The sequence below is a fragment of the Cupressus sempervirens genome, chromosome 8, assembly GCF_028749045.1.
Source record: "Cupressus sempervirens isolate cs-2001-9-10 chromosome 8, ASM2874904v1, whole genome shotgun sequence".
In the NCBI taxonomy this organism is placed as follows: domain Eukaryota; kingdom Viridiplantae; phylum Streptophyta; class Pinopsida; order Cupressales; family Cupressaceae; genus Cupressus; species Cupressus sempervirens.
The window spans coordinates 646,029,452-646,044,624 of record NC_143125.1 but is presented as its reverse complement, the minus strand read 5'-3'; the positions used below and the strand labels follow the sequence as shown (position 1 = coordinate 646,044,624).

The window sequence follows — 15,173 nt, the reverse complement described above, 5'->3', positions numbered from 1 at the left end:
GATGAACAAAGTAGCATAAGATTTGTGATCAAATAATATCACTTCACAATTTTTTTTTTGTACCACCTATTTTTAGTGAATATTTTGTATGGGGAAAGTTATCCCAATAAGATAATGTGTAATTGAATTGTGTATTATTCTTTAAGTGGTTTCATCACTATTGAAAGAGAAGCAAGCATTAAATATAAGAAGAACTTGAAAAAACATATAAGAACATTTTGTGAGTTACAATTGGATTGCCCTTATCTCTCTCTCACCATTGATGAGACACTGTCAATGTTTTATTGATGATAAGCAATGTGAGTTGCAAGTAGCAATGACCTATGCAGGTACACCACTGGTGTCACAATGAAGATGACACTTATTTATAATATAGTGTTATTCATGAGGCCTCAAATATAATCATGTGTGTGTGTGTCTGTGTGTGTGTGTGTGTGCATATATGTGTCTAGGGAAAGAACAAAATAGTGTAATATGTACCAAAGGTGCAAGTGACAGAGGTGGTATTGTGCTTGGGATAGTTGTACGTCTCAGGGAACTGGTTCTTGAATATCATGGAGTAGTTTATGAAGGCAGGTCAGGTGGTGGCATATGTTCTAGTGTAGCAGTACTGGTCCATGTTGAAGGTGGCATAGGAACTCTTACACCTGCCATCAACCTTCAGCTCAAATGGGCACATGACATTTATGTCAGCACTACATGAAAGGGCAGGGCACTGCGTATTGCTAGCTAGGGTTGATGGAGAGATGAACATTGAAGTTTTCCACTAGGGAGACATTGTAGTAGTCCTATATCTGTACTTTTTCAAGGTTGTGGGAATAGGTCCATAGACTATGCGGCTCAGTTGCCCATCGCAGTCACCCGTTTGGCAGCTCCCTGCCCTGCTGACACTGAAAGTGTAGCCCATTCAACTCTAGAGCCTTGCCAACATTGTTCCCACCACCAAACTAACCATCCATGTCTACCCCTATTCTAGCTGCTACCCTCCTCTAGGTAACCCCATTGCCCAGACAGTGTACCCGCACTAGTTCTTTATATAAAACTTCACTGCTTCCGCCTCTGCAATAAAACACATTACACAAGTTATATCATTGTTACTTCCTTGGAATGGCTATACTATTCAACTATCTGTTGGCTCTTGATTTAATAGTGATTATTATTACCAATAGACAAAAAACATTTCTATATCTAGAGGTAGTCAATGCTCATGATTAGTATAATAAATTATGTCTCTGGGCCAATTGCACAAAGCATAATGATTCCTACACTTCTAGCTCTGCAAAACCAAGGTGAGAGTACCTTAGGGATTTTAATTAACTTATTGACTCTTACCCTTAATCCCTAGATACAATAGATATGGTCCAATTTCTCTGATATATATGAAACAAAAATGAGCTAGAGCAGCTAACAATAACTCATAAATTCCCATAGATAGATGATGACCACCCTTATACACTTGATATAATATTTGATTGATTTGGATTTGAATATATATTGGATACATGTAGTAAAATTCACTTCAATTTGTCTTTGATTTACATTACCATTTCCTTATCCATTGTTATACAAAGTCAAATATTAGTAGGGGATCTAATTCAAATAACTTGTAAATGAATTATATCAATTGCAATCACCAATTCCCATTCTTATGAAATATCCCTTTTATAAACTCACAAACCCTATTGATTCACTGAAGCACTTCCCTAACTCTTTGAATTAAAAGCAACAATAGAATAAATAGACAACCTATCCAGATTCCATTCAATCAATTAAACCTTATTTAACTGATCTCAAAGTAAGCAAATTCATAAAATGGAGATAGAGATTGATAACATAGATGTAGTGTAAATGCCCTTTTGTATTATCCTTTGAAAAGAATTATACAATAACTAATAGATGTTGGATATTATTGATTAATTGTGTGTTTTCCTTGATGTTACACAAATGTCATATTAGTTAACAAATAGTGCATGTCGAGCTCACTTGGTTAGAGAAGACAAGTTTCCTATTCTACCAAGCATTCCTAAGTTTACTCTATATAGAAGATAATATCTATCGAGCTCACTTGGGTGTTGAAGGAAGTTATGTAGAAAAGAGTGTTAACTAAGTTCACTCAATTAACAAAGGGAAAGTTGAACAAAGTTACTATTAACTGAGTTAACTTGGTTGCCAAAGGAATTTTATAATTTGGTAGTGTTAACCGAGCTCCTATTGGTTAACATAGGAAATCGCTTTAGAATTAGTTTCTACTGAGCTGGGTCAACTACCAAAGGATTTTTGCATGTAAAGCTTAATTATTTTACCTATTGATTCTAGTCAATAGAGGTAATGAATATTGGTTATTCTAATTTGTATTTGAGCTGACTTGACAATCTGAAAGGTATAAATAATGGTTCAAGTTGTGATTTCAAAGTGTGTGATATGCAAGTTGAATAAGTTGAAAGAGATAAGATGAGAGGAAGCAAACCTAAAGGATAAGTAGGTATCCTTGTGGAGCAGAAAAGTATTATTCAATTGGGAAGGATCAAGTATAAAGCTAGAACAAAGATCTATAATTAACAATTTAGTTGCATCACAATCAAGTCATTTTCATTGTTACTCTCTAACCATTGTAGCAGTGATCTAAAATGTCTTAACAGAGTTGGTTTAACAACCATTAGTAAATCCACTAATAAGGTTTCATTGAATTGTTTCAAGACCTCTTAGAAGGAAACTCCTAATAGCGTGATTAAATCCTTTAGTAGTGTCACACCTAATAGTGTGTTTTGTAACCTTTAACAAGGTTGGATCCTAAATAAACTCACTTTAGAAGAGTGAAAAACAACAACTAGTTACATTGGTGGTTTTTGCCAAATTGGGTTTTCATGTTAAATCTTGGTGTCATATGTGTTCATTTATTTTTCTCATGCATGAAAAATTAAGGTTAAGTAATTACTAACAAAATATTAAGATCTCCTAAGTAATTCACATTCTACATTTATCTAGTTATAGCAATTTCTGTATGCTTACCGAGTATTAATGACAATTAGTTTTATCAATGTGAATTTTATTTGACATCTAAGAGATCTAGAATTTACTTCAGTAGTAACTGATTCACCTCTCCCCTCTTAATCATTCCTCTTATATTTCCAACAATTAGTATTAGAGCTTTTGGTGCTTGTAGAGAAGGTTTCAAGGACCTAAGCTAAAGATTAGGATGTCTTACAAAAGAGAAATTCCAAAGCTAAATAGAGACAACATTCAAGCATGAAAAGGACTTATGAGGCTTCATCTGGCTACCATTAGTGATTCAAGCTACAAATATTTTGATGAAGAATACAAAATTCCCATTGGAACATTATCAATTGAAGATATTGTTGAAAAAAAAGAATCGTAACATCATCATGATTGGTATTGCATTTTCTCTTAGTTATGCTTAATTTGATGAGGTCAAAGACTATAAAAATTCTTTTTATATGTGGAACAAATTGAAAGATATCTATGGAGGAGATGACAATGTAAGTTACTTAGAAGTATTTGGCAGCAAATGTTATATCTTGAAAGTATCTAGAAAAGAAAAATTTGATGTAAAAGGTGATGAAGGTATATTTCTAGGATATTCCTGTAGAAGTAAATCATACAAATGTTTGAATTTGTCCACTTACAAAATAATAGAAAGTGCACATGTGAGAATTGATGAGTTTGCAAAAAAGAGTGAAGAAGAAAGACAAAAGGACCCAAAAGATTACAAAAGATTTGCCTACTATTAACCTAATACATTGCCAAACATATTTGACCAAAAGGAGACTTCATCTCCTGAGCTCCCCAACTCTCTAATAGTTATCGAGTTTTAGGAAGTGTAAACTAAGTTAGAGGGACCTGAGTCGCGTTCAAAGGATACAAAGTTAGTGCATATCGAGTTTGAAGGACCTGAGCCATAGATAGAAGGACCTGAGCCTGAAGTTGAGATTCAAAATTAAGATAGTATAGTTCATTCAAAAGTCAAAGAACCTGTATTGGCTAAATATGTCAGAAGGCATCATGCACCTGATCAAATCATTGGAGATAAATTAGGTGGAACTAAGACAAGAAGCAAACTAAAAGGTACATGTTTACTTGTTGAATTTGAACCTAGAAGTGTTAAAGATGCACTAGAAAATGAAAGTTGGATTGAGGCTATGAATGAAGAAGTAGAATAGATAGAAAATAATAAAACTTATACTATTTTTCCTAGGCCCAAGGATAAAAATATAATTGGTATAAAATGGATATTCAGAAATAAGCTGAATGAAGATGGAAAGGTATCAATAAACAAAGTAAGACTAGTATGCAAAGGTTATTCTCAAGAAGAAGGTATTGACTATGGTGAAACTTTTGCCCCTGTTGCAAGACTAGAAGGTGTTAGGACTTTGTTGGAATATGTAGCTCATAGAGGATTCAAAGTATATCAGATGGATGTTAAATCTATATTCTTGAATAGAATTCTCAATGAGGAAGCCTACATTGAACCACTAGAAGGTTTTTTTGATCCTAACAAAAGAGACATGGTTTGGAAATTACAAAAATCTTTATATGGTCTCAAGCAAGCTCCCAGAGCTTGGTATGAAATATTACATAACTATTTGATATAGATTGGTTTTCAAAGAACTAATGATAACAATATTCTATATATTAAGGAAGGATTAGATGAGAAAATTGTGTTAGCTGAAATATTTGTAGATGATACTCTATTTATAGGAGATGATGACTTATGCAGAGCATTTTTAGAACAAATGAATAAATAATTTGAGATGTCCATGTTTGGTGAAATAAAATTCTTTGTTGGATTTTAGATATAGTAGAATAAAAATGGTATCTACATCACTCAATCTAAGTATATCAAAGAGATACTCAAGAAATTTGGAATGGAGGATTGAAAACTAGTTGGAATCCCCATGTGTACTAGACTTAAGCTTACCAAAGATGATGACTCCAAAAAAGTAGATCAGACCTTATACATATCAATAATTAGGCAATTATAGTATGTAGTACATACAAGGCATGATATTGCCTTAGCAGTTGGGATAGTGGCAAGATTCTTAGCAAAATCTAGAGAAAACCACATGATGAAAATAAAAAGAATCTTGAGATATCTGAAAGGTACTGAAGACTATGGCTTATGGTACAAACTTGGAGGCAATCTTGACTTAAAAGTATTTATTGATGTTGATTGGGCAGGAAATCTTGATGATAGAAAAAACTCTAGTGGTGGATCATTTTTTTTTGGCAAAAGACAAGTATCTTGGACAAGCGAGAAGAAAAAGTGTACATCTCAATCCATAATAGAGGCAGAATATGTGGCTATAGTAGTAAGTTACTCTAACATTGTTCAGTTGAAACAATTGTTGGAAGGAATGAAGGTTGAAATCAAAGAGCCAATTTTCATATATTGTGATAACACCAATGCAATCAACATATCAAAGAATCCAATAATGCATTCCAAAACAAAGTATATTTCTATAAAATATCACTTCTTAAGAGAGTTGGTGCAAGACAAAGAAGTCAGATTGGAATATGTGAATATAAAGGAATAGATTGCTGATATATTCACCAAGCCATTACCTAAGGATGCATTTTTTTATCTAAGAGGTAAGCTAGGGGTCATTCCCCTATCTAAAGTTCACTAAATAAAGTTTAGTGATGCATCAACAAGAACTAAGTAGAAGATCAATCAGTTGATGCAGTATTAGGAAGGACATATTGTAGATGAAAGTATACTCAAGGTACATTGACACTAATCAGTATTGTCTTTGGAATGTGTTTTCAAAGAGGGAGAAGTTTACTATCATATCTTTCTAAAAAAAATTACTTCACAAAGGGAGAATACTATAGGAAAATCAAAGAGGGAGAAACTTTCTAACAGAGGGAGTCTTGTTGACAAAATTTCATTGTGCTATGATATGTTGTGTTACCATCAATGCCAAAGAGGGAGATTTTTGGATTAAATTGATTAATTATGTGTTATCCTTGATGTTACAAAAATTTCATATCAGTTGATGGATAGTGCATGCTGAGCTCACTTGGTCAGAGAAGACAATTTTCCTAGTCTACCGAGCATTACTAAGTTTACTCTGTATAGAAGGTAGTATCTATCGAGCTCACTTGGGCATAGAAGAAAGTTATGTAGAAAAGAGTGTTAATCGAGATCACTCATTTAAAAAAGGGAAAGTTAAATGAAGTTAGTATTAACCAAGTTAACTCAGTTGCCAAAGGAATTTTATAAGTTCATAGTGTTAACTAAGCTCATGTTGGTTAACATAGGAAATCACTTCAAAATTAGTTTCTACCAAGTTGGGTTAGCTACCAAAGGATTTTTGCATGTAAAGCTTAATTATTTTACCTATTGATTCTAGCTGTCTGATGTACTGAATATTGGTTATTCTAATTTTGTATTTGAGCCAAATTGACAATTTGAAAGGTACAAGTAATGGGTCAAGTTGTGATTTCAAAGTATGTGATATGCAAGCTGAATAAGTTGAAAGAGATAAGATGAGAGGAAGTGAACTTGAAGGATAAGTAGGTATCCTTATGGAGAAGAAAATTATTATTCAATCAAGAAGGATCAAGTATAAAGCTAGAACAAAGATCTATAATATGCAATTTAGTTGCATCACAATCAGGTCACTTTTATTGTTACTCTCTAACCATTGTAGTAGTGATCTAAAATCTCTTAATAGAGTTGGTTTAACAACCATTTATAAATCCTCTAACAAGGTTGGCTCCTAACTGAGCTTACTTCAGAAGAGTGAAAAATAATAATTAGTTACATTGGTGGTTTTTCCCAAATTGGGTTTCCATGTTAAATCCTATTGTCATATGTGTTCATTTCTTTTCTCTCATGCATGCAAAATTAAGGTTAAGTAATTATTGAAAAAATCTTAAGATCTACTAAGTAATTCACATTTTGCATTTAATAAGTTACAACAATTTCTATATGCTTACTGAGTATTAGCAGTAATCATTTTTATCAGTGTAAATTTTATTTGACATCTAAGGGATCTAGGATTTATTTTAGTAGTAACTGATTCACCCCTCCCCTCTCAATTACTCCTCTTATATTTCCAACAATAAAAACTCAATGAAAACTCATTATACCTTTTTGATTCTATTATTGATATGAAAAACATCAGAAAGATGCAAATCTTGAAAGTAAATTCTAAGAAACCACACATAACTGGACCAACTGTACTTTTCTTGAACAAAGAAAAAATTATACAAAATTCTCGAACCCTCACAATGCCTTGAAAACTCATTTATATAGACATGAGTTGCAACAAGAAAAGGGAAATTGTGACCAATAGGTGTCTCTAAAAAAAGGAGTACAAAGATGTAACAAACAACTTTTACAAACAATCTTTGCACTCTCAACACCAAAAACAAAAGTAGTTACAAAGCTGATAGTTGGAAAGATCAAATCTTCAATTTTTCATTTTCTTCAATTTGATTCTTCATCTTTAATTTCCTTCTATCGATAAAGCCTTAATTTTTGTGACTACCTCCTATACAATGATTTTTCTTTTAGTTGGCCATTCGCATGCTTTAATTGTTACTGACTCACCAACAAACTTATGCCACCTAGCATCTATCATTGCTTTCCCCTCTGTTATGAATCTATTCATTTCATTTTCAATTTTAAACTGGGTATTGATGAATTTATTGAAAGCAAACTCATCAGCATCACCTTCAAAAATTGATGCCACTTGTGGGAAATTTACAATATGTCAAAAGAGTTATACCATTCAGTTCAATCCTTTGTTTGATTATCAAAATTAACAACAAAAAGAATTAAAAAAGTGAAAGTCATCAATCAACACTTTCATCCTACTCTAGATAGCTATCAATCTTCCAAAAAAGAAACCTAACAAATTTGCTACTTTGTCCATGCCCTCTTTAACTGTAATGACCTTATCAGGAAGGTCTGGCTTCTTGGCCAATAGAGGTATCAATTTGTCAAAAAATTGCATATATGACCCAAACTACTAGAAAAATATATCTAGCCAAGCTCTTTCCTTTTTGTACACCTGTTCAATAGCTTGTAAATTAGTCAATGTATTATATGCATCTTGAGAGATTCTCTTCAAGATGCCTACCCTATGATTCAACATGCTTTGTATTACACCTTTTTTAATGCACCATCAGATTTAGGGATTTCACCCTCCAAATTGATCACTGGTGCTTGCACTATTACCCCTATGGGTATATCATCTATTTGAATCTACACTTCAGCAGTGGACTTGATTTCTTCCACATTTCTTTGTGTAGACTTAGCCTCTACTACAACTTTAAGTTTGTCTTGTAGAGATAAAATCTCCTTTTCTAGGCTTTGAACATTGCCTTCACCCTTTTCTATTCTCTTTTTCTAAAAATAGCTTGTCTTAAGCTCCTCCCCATATAATTTTCTAGTATCCAAGCACTCATTGTAGGTAGTAGCAAGCCTATCCTCAATTTTTTGCATCTTAGCTTCATTCATGAATGCAAAGTGCTTCATCATGCTAGAGACTTCCTTGCCTATGGTATTGTCTAATGTCTAGGTAATCATATTACCTTGAGTATTTTCCCTCACATTCATCATTCTTGGTTTATTAGTATCAGGAGAAATTCTCCAAATAGCTAGGGTCTTAGTATCTATATTAAAACTTGACCCTCGTTTCAAGCCATCACTGTTAGTAGCCTCATAGCTAATTATCTTGTCTTGCCTTCTAATCTAGTCAAGTACAAAGGCCCTTTCAATATCCTAGCCTAGCCCTAAAATCATGCCACTTCTCTATACTAACTCCCTGGCCTCTACAGCGGTCATTGTCTTACTATCTAGATCATATGTCAATAGTTTGTCTACTAGCTCCTTTGTCTTCTCAGGCTCTTCTCCTAGCTTAAGGCTCAATGTGAGATCATTCTATTTGACCTTATATTAAAAACTTTTAAATTCTAATGATTTAATAAAATCATCATCTTCCATAAATTTCTCAAATTGAATAATCCTATCATCCAATTTGGAAGCTGTAAGTTGCAAATCAATAGAGGCTCTACCTTCCTTTGTTGCTTTCTCATGTAGGTAATTCTATCTAATATCAACAAAATACTAATTGTTGCCTAGCATAACCTCAAAATCTCTATTCACCACCCTCTTTGGGATGTGCATTATTTTCTACCTCTTGTTACCCTTGGGTAGCCATGTTGATGATGAAGGTTGCTCCTCCTCTTCAACATCTACCTCTAATTGAACATTAGGCTTAGGGGATTTTGGATTCACCATTTCTTCATCCCTTTAGGCTCATCTAGCATTTGAGCTATTCAATTATCAAAATTTTCTATTATTTGTCTCAAATTCCTATGGTATGGGACCTCTATGTAAAAACCCTTGGAATCTAGGTTAGTCCTTTTCAAGGCATCTTCTACTTTTTTGACTTCATAATACTTTCTTAACATCTCCTTAGACTTCCTCGTCACTACTCTATTTGTAATTAGGTCTTCCATAGGGATGGGCCTGCTAGGAGGTAGAATATAACCCCTAATGGCCTTAACCTCATTAGCTACATAGCCATCTAGCCTTAACCTAATTTCTAGTAAAAAATTTATATTGACCTAAAAATTCATTGAGCTCCTCAATGGAATTCTTTCCAATCAAAAAATCTCTTACCTTAAAATATCTACAGAAAAATGTAGGTTTATGTAGGGAACTAGGAATCATCTCTCTATTCATTAGCAAAAACTAATAGAAGAATTCAATAATGGCTAACCTAGGAGGGAAAAAATTTGGTAGTATATGGGGTGGCTGAGGGGATGCATAAACTCTCATTAAGGAACATTCTTTAAACAAAAATATATCACTGTAGTTATGTTCCAATTTTAATTTATCATCTAGATAAAAGGGTCTAAGTAGAGTTCTCAAAATGGAAGGAGCCCTAAAAAAGGTGTGATCTAACATCCTCATAATCATAGCACTGAACTAATTGAAAAATACAATAGCATTTGAATGGTAAAAAATATTATCCCAAATATGGGTCCATAATTGAACAAGAAACTCACTATATTCATCAAATGTTTGGTCAATGAAATACTAACTTATGTAGCCAATATTCTTGTATAGGATTAGATGAATGATCAAGGAGTAGTGATGGAATTTGAAGTTACCCAACTCTCCCTTCTCGGCATTCATGATCCGTTGGTCTATGTTTTTAATGATGAATCCTACATAATCATACTCCTTATTGTGAAAGGGATCTTGTACATCACATGCCATTAGCAATAGTGAACCATATACATATTCCTCTATACCATCACTTCCTAGGAATTTGTGCAATCCATACTCAATGCTCTTGAAATAGCCCTTGAATTTATTGAGTGGAAAATACTTTTCTACATTCTTTGGTATCTACCCTACCTTCTTGATATTGAAAGGAATGTGAGGCCTCATCACATTATTCAGATAATGGCTTTTATTTCTTTCAAAATTTCCTTGCAAGTCTTCAATATCAATAGGCACATCCATCTTCCCCTCCAAACCAAAAGCTTCTATGAAAGAAGTCCTATCAATTGTGCAGAAAATGCTTCCATTATGTCTATGAAATGATTTGGTGACTAGATTATATGAATTTATTAAAGCCTTCACCAAGTACACATCAAGGATTTTGCCATGTTCTTGTTCCAAGGGTTACAAATTGGCACCTTTAAGGTTTTGTTAAGATAGAAGTACATGAATAGATTAAACCCATTAGTTTTGGGGAAAATTGCATCTCTGCATAAGAAGTAAGGGTCTTTGAATACATGGTCATTAGCAAAAGTTGCATTGGATGACCTAGGTAGGATTTTTATCCATTCTTCTGCATATTTGTTAGGTTTTCTAACCCTATTTTTCTTCTCTGCCTTGGCCTTCCTCTTTTTCTTTTTTTCCCTTAGCGGTTACCTCAACAACATCTTCTTCTTCTTCTTCTTCTACTTCTTCTTCCCTCTTGTCTTCTAGAATCTCCTCAATCTCTTTGTCTTCCATTGTTGACTAAAATTCTAAAACTTAAATTTCAGCAATCACTGGTACAAAAACCCTCAAAAGCTTTAGAAATTAAAAGAAAAATCTTACCACAAAAAATATGAGCTCTTGAAAATGACAAGTATTTTTGAAAATCTAATCAAAAAGAACTTTTATGCTTTCTCTATGTAATCTACCAGCTTCAATAAATCCGACATGCATGAGGTTTTAAGATTTTCCCTCTAGGGTGCCAGCAAGAGAATGTCAACCATGTAATATCACCCTCAAGTACTTTTTTGTTTTCCATTTTACTTGGTTGTGGATGATTCATCATTTTAATCTAATTGGCATGACACCTCAGCTAAACCTTTTAAAAATTCAGTCTTCTGCTTCTATGCCAAGTCAAAACCCTCTAATCTTCATAACCCTGAAGAAGCAAATATTAGATGCTTACAACTATTCGATAAAACATCTAAAATTTTAATATGTAGAAATGTAAACCATCTCAGCATTTCTTCACAAGCTATTTTATGCCCATACAAGGCTCTCCAATCATAAGAACTCAAGCCTTCTCAACTTATTTATGCTTCTACGCCTCGTGCCAAAAAAAACACACACAACTTATTTTACATTTTTATGAGCCTTTATAAAATCCTTTATGGTTATCCACATATCATATTAGCATAAGCATGTAGAAGAAATAAAATGATATTATGCTCATACGAGCTTTCTTTATGTGTAGAACTATAAGCATCGTTCAACATCTCTTTGAAAAAAATATTTACACCCTTATGAGCCTTACGTTCTTATGCCAAAAGCACAAACATAAGACCGCAAATCAAACAAATCAACCTTTCCACCCATCTGTTCTACTTGATACTCATACCTCTGTAAAGAAAGGAAACATAATTGCTTGAAAACATCTTATGCTCATATGCCAACATGAGGAATATATAGCCAAAGATACTTCAAAGAGAGGCTCTCATTCATATGGGTTAGCTCATCACTGTAGAACTATAAAATACATTTTAAAAGCTATGAAAAGAATCTTTATGCATCTATGCTAAAAGGTTGAACATGAGATCGTAAGCATAAAATTTTACCCTTTAACTACTATGTGATGCACAACCATAAGCCCATAAGCAAAAACTTAATTATGCCCATACCTAGGAAAGGAAAATGTAGCACTGAAGAACAAAGATAAAAACCATCCTGATCTTATGGGAAGAATGAACATCATAAGATTGTAAGACGTAAATGAATTAAAATTTTTTGAAAACCATTTCTAATATTCAATAAAAACCTAGGGTTTCAAGACACTTAAAACATTTTGGGAACTATGTTAGTGACAAACCTTGAGAATTTAATAAATTTCAATCAACATAGAGATCAAGGCATGGCTAGGGTAAACATAGGATTCAAAAGAAGGAAAGATGAAACCCTATTCTAAAAAACATATAAAGCTATCTAATTTTCACACATATTTTAGGAAATTTTTTTCACTGTAAAAAATTAGACCATCACTACCTACAATAGACAACACTTTACTAAGACAAGTTAATTACCTTGCATGTTATAGAGGGACATGGCCAGTCCAGCCATAAGAAGAAGTGCAACATCTAATACTCGTGCCATTATGTGGTTTTCTCTTTATCCTATGGTGTAACAAATATTGAATGAAGGTGGATGAATACAAAGGAGGGGTTCATCACAATTTATATAGAGGGCACTCCACTTGCTAGGTAGGTAGGAAGGAAGAAAAGAAGCAATGAACCAACTTTAAAACCCATGTATCATACGATAGCCCTCTTTTTTTTTCCTTATCAAGAAGAAATGAACCAACTTTAAAACCCATGTATTATACGATAGCCCTCTTGTTTTTTTCCTTATCAAACCTATGTATCATAAAAGAGGGCTATCATATGATACATGGGTTTTAAAGTTGGTTCATTACTTCTTTAACTACTACATAGAAGGTTGGTTAAAGACAATTATTGAGACAATTGTTCAGCTAATTGTCATAATTGGAGATTTAAAAAAAATTGTTTATCATCTTAAATATTGTCATTAATTCAATGTCTTTCATTATTGTCTTTAAGGATTGTCTCCTAAAAACATTATACAATAAAATTTTATTATCTCTTTAAGACAATGGTGATAATTACAAATTGTCTCATAAAGACAATATGCAATGAAACTTATATCATCTCTTTATGACATTAGTGATAATTAAATAATATCTCATAAAGAAAAATATACAATGAAAGTTTTACTATCTCTTTACAAAAAAAGTGACAATACGTTTCTAAATTGATTCTTGAGTAGGACAATGTAAATATATGTATAAAACAAAGATAATTTGTTTTTAATATTTTATAAGTAAATTTTTTAATATCCAATATTTGAAAACATAAAAAAATTTAATATTCTCTATATTTCAACATTTTACTATTGTTAAGAGTTCAACAAAGTAGTCTAAGACTAGCTTGAAACACGTCATTTATTGTATTTATTCTCAATGTTGTGTTGCAAAATAATTTGAGAGTTTCCCCACACATAAATAAACATATCATAGAAATGATATTAAGAATCAATTCTACAATCATATGGCAATGCTTTCTCAAACATTGTAGCTTTATAATCAAGTACTTAAAAGCTCCTCCATACTATAGATTTCTAGCAAGCTCAGTGGTGTAGTAGAAAATCTCTGTGATTTAATAAAATATTTTTAAGAAGAGAACAAGAGCGTTCCATTTTTTGTATGTTGGAGCTATAGTGGTATATAATATACAAAAAGACTACTTATAAATGCACATGCCCCCCCACAAGCGAACAAGAAGCATATCATATTCTGAAATTTTCCTCAATAACCCAAGAGAGGGAGAAAATGGTGTGAGTACTATAATTAAGATCTTATAAAGTGCACACATAACTCGAAACAATTACGAAACAATTAAAATAATGATTCAACTGAATGCTAAAATAATTTTCTCTAATCCATGGCATGCTATAGAAGTTTGAGGTGTGAACGAAGGAAGATATAACTATTTTCCAACATAATGTTATCATAAGGAACAAATGAATGCAATTAATTTTTAAGAGTAATACAACACAAAACATATGCCCATACCCCCTAGTGGCTCTGCTAAAGTGAGAGTAACATATCAATGTTATATAAAGGGCAAAAGACCTCTATAACACAATCTATTAGATATATCTTGTTGTGCATCCATGGAATGTGAAGAGGATGATTAAATAATAAAGCAATTACAATCATATTTAACCTACTGTTATAGATGATTATGATCAAGGTACATAGCGACAACCAAGTAATTACATTTATGTTCTAAGAAGCCATACATATACAAAATTCTTAGTGCCTATAGGAGATAGGAGGTAGTTTAGTAGATGTAAACTAGAAAGACAAAACATGAAACAAACATTTTAAGTGTGGGATTAGACCTATTCAACACAACTCAAATTGTAGCTTGCAGAAAATTCATTCATATCAAGCATTGCAATAAAGAAAGGTGAGACATAAATTTATTGTTAATTTTTTTTTTCTGATATGAATCTAATATGAAAAAAATGAAACCTTTAAATTTGAAAAACCTCTCATGGTTATGTCAATCTCATTGCTATTAGTTGATCCAACAATTTCATGTAACATTAAGAAATCCTTGGAAAGATGTTGAAATGATCATTGCAAACTAAAGTTTAGTTGTTCTCTATTTAAATTTCTTAACATGTTGGATGCTTTTGTATATAATTTTGCCCACAGAACTTTTGTGGTGAATAATATTCATTCAACATTTCAAAATATACAATTGGGTTGTCTTAACACTTTGACCATATATCCTTCATTTGATTTATAAAAAGTTCTTCCTTATTTTGTGTAATGTTTTGATTGAGGTTTGGCCCTATAGAACATTTTACATAGACTAATGAAAGCTCATAAAACATCCTTCACTGATGTAATTTCTACAAGTTTTTAATTTTAGATATTCAATGTTTACAATTTTTTATCAGTTAGTTAATTTCAAATGAACTCTTTCTAAGAGTTCTCTTCTTTCTTAAGATTGTTCATAGATAGAAGTAGATTTCACTAACAAAGGAACTTATGAGGGCCTATTCAAGGATTATTGGCTTGAACGAAAGGAAAAATACTCAAAAACATTGGTAGATCTTCATA

The 15,173-nt window shown here is 32.5% G+C and overlaps 1 pseudogene; it reads right to left on the bottom strand.

Annotated features, from left to right (window-relative positions):
* Positions 1 to 448: 448 nt before the first annotated feature.
* Positions 449 to 11,005, bottom strand: LOC149544085 (pathogenesis-related thaumatin-like protein 3.8 pseudogene; annotated as a pseudogene).
* Between the last annotated feature and the right edge of the window lie 4,168 nt (positions 11,006 to 15,173).